The sequence below is a fragment of the Podarcis erhardii genome (assembly GCF_964252035.2).
Source record: "Podarcis erhardii genome assembly, chromosome: W".
In the NCBI taxonomy this organism is placed as follows: Eukaryota; Metazoa; Chordata; class Lepidosauria; order Squamata; family Lacertidae; genus Podarcis; species Podarcis erhardii.
The window spans coordinates 2,391,599-2,399,216 of NC_138506.1; the positions used below are offsets into that span (position 1 = coordinate 2,391,599).

At 46.4% G+C, this 7,618-nt stretch overlaps 1 long non-coding RNA gene across 1 annotated transcript; it reads left to right on the top strand.

The window, feature by feature from the left end:
- The first annotated feature begins 531 nt into the window (after positions 1-531).
- On the top strand, positions 532-3,608 carry LOC309333296. Its single transcript, XR_014152454.1, has 3 exons — positions 532-562; positions 1,856-1,964; positions 3,201-3,608. It is a non-coding gene; the product is annotated as an uncharacterized lncRNA (long non-coding RNA).
- Positions 3,609-7,618: the final 4,010 nt, after the last annotated feature.

A 7,618-nucleotide genomic window follows, 5' to 3' on the forward strand; every position in this document is an offset into this window, starting at 1 on the left:
GTTCTTGTTATGCTACCATTATAGTTCCTGAAATGAGCTTGCAGTTGGCGTTCTGCTGAATGCATATTGCAGACGGATGCAGTGAAATTTGCAGCTGGGATTAAGGGATTCCTATCAAAGCCAGATGTTTGGTGCAAAGAGGGCTTCTCTAAGGAGGTACCAGCTCTTCCAGTGGGAAGTGCAAACCATGCCATACGCCTTGTGTACTGTACTCAAAATGGTCTTGCAAGATCAGATCAAAATCCTACCTGGTTCAGCATTCTCCCTCTCCGTCCTTCTGTCTGTGTCCTTTTAAGCAGAGCAACGTTGGTCTACTCCCTGCTGCTGTATTTCCCTTGGGGAGAAGCAGAAAAGGCTCCCTATCTCTATTCCCTATTGGTTCCCTGTATTCCAACCCTTTAAATCACATCATAGTCATCCTTTGCTCCCCCTCCCTTTCCCCACTGTTTCAAGAATGACTTTTCCATTTTTGTTCCTAGATTATCCATGGGATAAATCCAATCAGAAATCAATACAAATAGACTTGGCAAAGTTTAAGGAACTGGATGCCTATGCACAGACGGTATGCTGTCTCTTATTGTGATATATGCAGCAAGGAATTTGCTAGGATGCTGAGGTTTTTAATGTGCATTTGGAATTTGAGAGTGCTTTCAAGCGTCCTCTCCTGATAGGAGGCAATTACTTCTGTTCAGATGGAAGGTCCGAACTGGGAACATCATGAGTCACAAGACCCTGCTCCTGTTTTCCAGAAAACTAACACGGTGGAGCACCTATTCACATGGGCTGCACACACCATGCATTTAAAGAACACCAACTCCCCAAAAGAACTATGGGAGCTGTAGTTTTCCCCTCACAGAGCTACAAATCCTAGAACCCTTAACAAACCACAGGATTCTCTTTCTCTCTGTGTGCGTGCGTGAATTAAATGCATGTATATACACCCATATTTAGTTATTTTGCAGCATTGCGTTGCTTTAAAAATTCAGGAGATAGCTCCAAAGTCAATTCGGAGGAGAGCTAGCAATCATAGGCAATATGAAAGGGTTTGAACGACTCCTCTCTCTTTCACAATTCACTTTCGATCGTATTTATACTACAGACTGAAATTGATTTGGTAGTTATTTCCTCTCCTCGGGGAACTCCGAGTACTGTACTTCTGTGAACAAGGCTAGCAGTCATTAACAGAAAATTCTCAGTGCCCTTGCCAAACCACAACTCCCAGGAATCTCTGGGGGGGCCTCGCCAGAATTAAACTGGCATAAAATTAATATACTGGTGCAGTAATCAGCCCTGGGTTTCCCCCAGTGCTGTCAAGTGACAACAGTAGGGCCGGCTCAGGATCCAGGGTTGCCTTGGTCCCTCCCTGCCCCCAGAATGCCCCCCCCAGTTGTACTTCCACCCACCCAAAGGTGCAATGGGCAGTGGCGAAGCTGCATGCAGAGCGCTCCCCCCCCCCCGTTCCTCTGCCAGTAGCAATGGGGGAACTCTGCACTTGTGGGGAGACAGTAGCAAAGAGGATTTGGGTTTCAGCTGAAGATTGTAGAAATAACATGTCTGTGAACCCTGGAAAAAGGAAAGGTTAATCATGCGTCTCCCTTCAGAACAACTCCCCCCCCCCAAGGGTACATTTTTGGCAAGTATAATAAATTCTTTGATTGATCAGTCAAATAAAACACATACACTTAATCGACTAACTGTGCAATCCCAGTGAATTCAGCAAGAGACACTCTTGTAAGTGCACGCAGGATTGCACCCTAAAATTTCTTTAAACAAGTAGACTTAGGTAGAAGAAAGGAACTGGTACCCCCTCGTCCATATTAACTGCTTCCAAGTCTATTTACCTTCTGTGAAACAGGTGAATGTCAGGAATAGCGTGAAAAACCTGGTGAGTGTCTTGCTCCAAAAAGCCCACAGTGACCTGGAGAAAGTGCGAGCCATTTGGATGTGGATCTGCCACCATATAGGTAGGTGGGGGTACCACCTTTCTGCATACTTGAGTCCCCTTGCCTCTGACAACTTCCGGTATTAAAAGATCAGCCTTTGTCACTGCCCTGTGCCCATGAATCCAGCTCTGTAGCAGAGTTCTTTAGCAGACACCCAGTCCAGTGATTGCCAGCCAAGGAAGATGGACACGTAAGGTCATATCAAAGCAAGTTATATTCAGAGTAGACCGGCTGAAATCAATGGATGCAAGTAACTCATGGACATTAAATTTAGTGGGTCTACTCCGAGCATGGCTTCTTTGCAGCTGTCTCGGGCATTTTCACCATTTCATAGCCAGTCATGTCAGCTCCATTTGCACAAAGGATTCTGGATTGTAACCTGTGTGGATCAGTGATTTGGTGTTTGGCTCACACAGAGCTTGACTGGGATCTCTGTTCAGCCATGAATCTCAGAAGGGACCAGGAGGTGCTCATTGATAACAGAAATCACTGGGTTAAAGCTCACTGAAAGTGCCGCGGTAGCATTATTATCAATTTACAATGGGGTGGAAGGTTTGCAGGCTATGACGGACTCGCTCACAAATTTATTGAAAGCTGCACGAATTATGATAGCTAGCAAGTGGAAGGGGCAAGCAGAATATAAAATGGAAAAATGGTATGAAGAGGTGTGGGATATATAGCTATTAATGATAAATGAACATGTGCCATTAAGGTAAGACGGGGAATATGCAGGAGGAATGATTTTGAGGAGATATGGAGGGTGTTTGTAGAATTTGTACTGTTACAACGGAAAGGGGTCAAACCATCGCTAGAGGTGTTGAAATTTTGGGAGGTTGGATAGTTACAATGGAATGGTCTCGCTGGTGGGGTGCACATTTTTATTCTTATTTATTTATTCTTATTACTTTGTCAAAATAAAGTAAAGGTCGCAGCACGGGAGGAGAGGAGGTGTCTCCCGACTCCTAACCCTTGCACCAGTGTGCATTTTTATTTGGCAACAAGACCCTGGGTCTACACAAAGCAGATTTACGAGTGCTTCCAGACTTTCTCTTTTGAGGTGCGATTCAATCACATATGGGCAAATTCATGTTGTGCAATCAACAGTTCATTTGGAGCTCTTGCAAGACAAGCCACCCCACCCCCCAATCAGATTTTGGCAACCAGGAAAGATATTGAGAAACACAATGGAAAGTGTTGCAAAGTGTTGCCACCCCACAAGCAAATCAGAATGGGTGCTCATTGTCTTTATTTCTACAGAATATGATGTGGAAGGCTGCTATAACCTGGACAAGGTGTCATTTAAACCAGCTGATGTCCTTCAGTCAGGAAAGGCTATTTGCGGCGGATATGCTCGACTCTTTCAAGAAATGTGCAGGTAACTTCTGTTGGCTCCAGCCATCATGGCAAGTGGTTGTTACTTGGCTGTAGCGATAGGAGATCTGGAGAGCCACAGGTTCCCCACCCCTTGCCCTAGGCAGCTATCTCCATGCTTAGGCGTGATCAACTCGCATGTGACAGCCCTCGGAAATAAGTAAATCAATAGATTCTAAGCAGAAAATGGCGGGAGAGAGCTGGAGAGTCCTCATGGCTCATGAGGAGACCCTCGCCAGAACCCAAAGAGGACTTCAGTGGGAGCGGAGGAAGCCCCAAAGAGAACGGAGGCACAGTGGGGCTTTGTTTAGGCTGCTCAGCCTCCCCACCTAGGAGCTGACACACGTCACAGCATGGCAGCTGCTGCTGCTTTTCCACAGGTCCTCCAGCCAGCTCCAGAGCTTCAACTCTAGTTGAAAAGAGTGTTGTGGGGAGAGAGAGCAGGAAAAAATGAGCTTTTTAAAGTGTGTGCTCCCTACTTACAGAGGGGCACGGGTGGCGCTGTGGTCTAAACCACTGAGCCTCTTGGGCTTGCCGATCAGAAGGTCGGCGGTTCAAATCCCCACGACGGGGTGAGCTTCCGTTGCTCAGTCCCAGCTCCTGCCAACCTAGCAGTTCGAAAACATGCCAAAAAGTGCAAGTAGATAAATAGGTACCACTCCGGCGGGAAGGTAAACGGCGTTTCCGTGCGCTGCTCTGGTTTCGGTGTTCTGTTGCGCCAGAGGCGGCTTTGTCAGGCTGGCCACATGACCCGGAAAAACTGTCTGCGGACAAACGCCGGCTCCCTCGGCCTGTAAAGTGAGATGAGTGCCGCAACCCCAGAGTTGTCTGTGACTGGACTTACCTTTCAGGGGTCCTTGTCCTTTACCTTTACCTTTACCTTTACCTTTACCTTTACCTTTACCTTTACCTTTACCTTTACCTTTACCTTTACCTTTACCTTTACCTTTACCTTTACCCTACTTACACAATTTTTGCTTATGTGCATGGGGTTCCGGAACATGACCCACCATGTAAGTGGAGGAATGCCCACACTGTGAATGATCCTGAAGCAAACTTGCATATATAGGGCTGCATTGAATTGAGTAGACCCACTGGAATCCATAGACTTAAAAATTACTTGAATTTAATGGGTCTCTTCCCTGTGTGACTTAGTTCCTCATCCATACTTACCTTTGCTCTGTGCTTTATAGGCTCAGGTCCTGGCTTTCCAGGTCCGTGTCCAAATGTTGTTGTTGTTGTTTCATCCCAGGAAAACTTGTGTTTTCCTGCCAAATTGGAGCAAATGAGAATCTGTGGAGAACCTGATTGCTGTTTTCTCTGATCCAGCAAAATGAAGGACGGCCACTCCAGCCTATCAAAGCGGTGAAAGCAACCACTTGTCCTCTTGGTAGCAACACTGTTCCTTCCTTCCTTCCTTCCCCTCTCAGGATTGCAGGGATACAGTGCCAGTATTTGATAGGCAGCTGCAGCGTAAAGGGGAAGAGCGACCATGCCTGGAATGCTGTCCGCATTGATGGAAGGTGGCATCTCTTAGACTGCACCTGGGGAAGTGGCTCTGTGAATACTGCTTTTAGCAAGTTCACTTTCAGGTACGTTGTTAGGCAGACCAGGCAGAGCGTGGGACACACTGAGGGGATAGCAGAAGAAGAAGAGTTTGGATTTGATATCCCGCTTTCTCACTACCCTAAGGAGTCTCAAAGCGGCCAACAATCTCCTTTCCCTTCCTCCCCCACAACAAACACTCTGTGAGGTGAGTGGGGCTGAGAGACTTCGGAGAAGTGTGACTAGCCCAAGGTCACCCAGCAGCTGCAGGTGGAGGAGCAGGGAAGCGAACCCGGTTCCCCAGATTACGAGTCCACCGCTCTTAACCACTACACCACACTGGCTCTCACAGTTAACTTCATTTGCTTTCAGGTGGTTTTGTTTTGCTTGGACCACTTGTCAGAGTTTGCAATTTGATGGCCGCAGGGCTGATTAATGTAAGCAAGTGCAATAAGAATGCTGCAGCTAGGTTGGTGACTGGGAGCGGCCGCCGAGACCATATAACACCGGCCCTGAAAGACCTACATTGGCTCCCAGTACATTTCCAAGCACAATTCAAAGTGTTGGTGCTGACCTCTAAAGCCCTAAATGGCCTCGGCCCAGTATACCTGAAGGAGTGTCTCCACCCCCATCCTTCAGCCTGAGGTCCAGCTCTGAGGGCCTTCTGGCAGTTCCCTCACTGTGAGAAGTGAGGTTGCAGGGAACCAGGCAGAGGGCCTTCTCAGTAGTGGCGCCCGCCCTGTGGAACGCCCTCCCATCAGATGTCAAGGAAATACAATAACTATCTGACTTTTAGAAGACATCTGAAGGCAGCCCTGTTTAGGGAAGTTTTTAATGTTTGAAGTGTTATTCCGTGCAGAGTGGCTGTGGAGGCCCGGCTAGATGGGCGGGGGTATAAGTAATATTTCATTATTATTATTATTATTATTATTATTATTATTATTATTATTATTAAGCCATGGGCATGGAGTGTCCTGATGGCAGGGATAGATACCATCTATTTATCCTCTTTGAACAGTTCTGGAGTGTTATGCTTATTCTGGGCTACATGTGTAAAATCTGGGGATTCTGGAGGCTGGATTGTTGCAACACAGCAGCTTCCTCAACCAGATGCCCTCCAGCTGCTCTGGATCACCACTCTGTTTGCCTGTCTGGCCCTGGTGCTGATTTAGGCATTATTATGAAATACTAGACTATTGCGCCTTCTCCTTTTGCAGGTACGATGAGTTTTACTTCCTTACTCACCCCGCTCTGTTTATTAAGAAGCACTTCCCTGAGGACCCCAAGTGGCAGCTTCTGAAACAGACGGTGACACTGGAGCATCAGCATGATCTGACTTAAATGCAGAAGGACTGACCGTTGCAGTCATAAGAACATCAACCACTGAAAATGGGTAAAGTCAATTAGAAGCGTCTGTCTTGTTCCCTTTGATATCACAGTTACATCCACAATCAGCCTCATGTACAAGCTGTTACTGCAGTGTATATAACAGGGATGGAGAACCAGAGGCCCTTTCAGAGGTCCTGCACTACAACTTATCCAGAATGCGGCAGCTAGACTGGTGACTGGGAGCGGCCGCCAAGACCACAGAACTTGAAAGACCTACATTGGCTCCCAGTCCATTTCCGAGCACAATTCAAAGTTTTGGAAGCCGTCCAGAGTGGCTGCGGAGACCTGGCTGGGTGGGCGGGTGGGGTATAAGTAATAAATTATGATGTTGATGATGATGATGTCCCATCATCCCTGACTATCATGTGGTTGATGGGACATAAGAATTCAGCAACATCTGGAGGAAATCAGATTGGCGAAGGCTGGCTTAGCACACCACCCCAGACTCTCAGCTGTGGTTAACGTTATAAAGTTATAGAGTTATTATAGAGTTGTAAGGGACCACAAGTGTCATTTTGCCTAACCCCCAGCAATGCAGGATTATTATTTTTGCCCCGTGTGAGGCTCAAACCCACGACCCTGAGATTAAGAGTTTAAACAAGCTAGCTGGATAAGCCATGGTTTAAAGATGGCTTATCAAACCAATCAACCATGGTTAACAATAAGCATAGTTCATCAGATTTGGGTGAGGCAACAAGCTGTGGTTAAGCCTAACGAGGATGTAGTTTCCAAACTCTTCACCGCTTGTGTAGAGGGAGGAGGGGGGGAATGTGTGAGCCCAAGGCTTGCTTTGGCTCATTCCCAGCATACTAAACCATGGTTTCACTTGACATCTGAACTGGGTCTGTAAGTATTCCATGCTCTACCTTAGATACCTTTCTTTGCCCCTATTGCTGATTTAGATAGTGTTGCTAAATACTGCACTATTGACCTCTCTTTTTCAGGTACCATGTGATTTACTTCCTCAACCATCCTGTTCTGATTATTAGCACCTCCCAGATGATCCCAAATGGCAGCTTCTGAAGCAGACTTCTGCACCTGCAGCAGCTTGCATGGAATCCGCCTACCGTGTAATTTGATATCCTTCAAGGACAGTCACTTGTCTCGGGCATCACTGCTAAACTGACCACGGTTTTGATGCACAGGGTTCTTAGCTTGACACAAAGTTTTTAAAAATGGAAAATATATATAATATATATAACATGATACTTGTTTCAATGAGCTAAAATCGACTGCAGTAGCTATTTACAAATTTACAGTATAACAAAGAAATCGGGGAGGTGTTCCAGGATTTCTTTTTAAAGGCCGTATCAAAAAATGAGTAAAGTGGGAAACCCTAGATTGATTTTGAAAAGCAGATAATGAAAGGG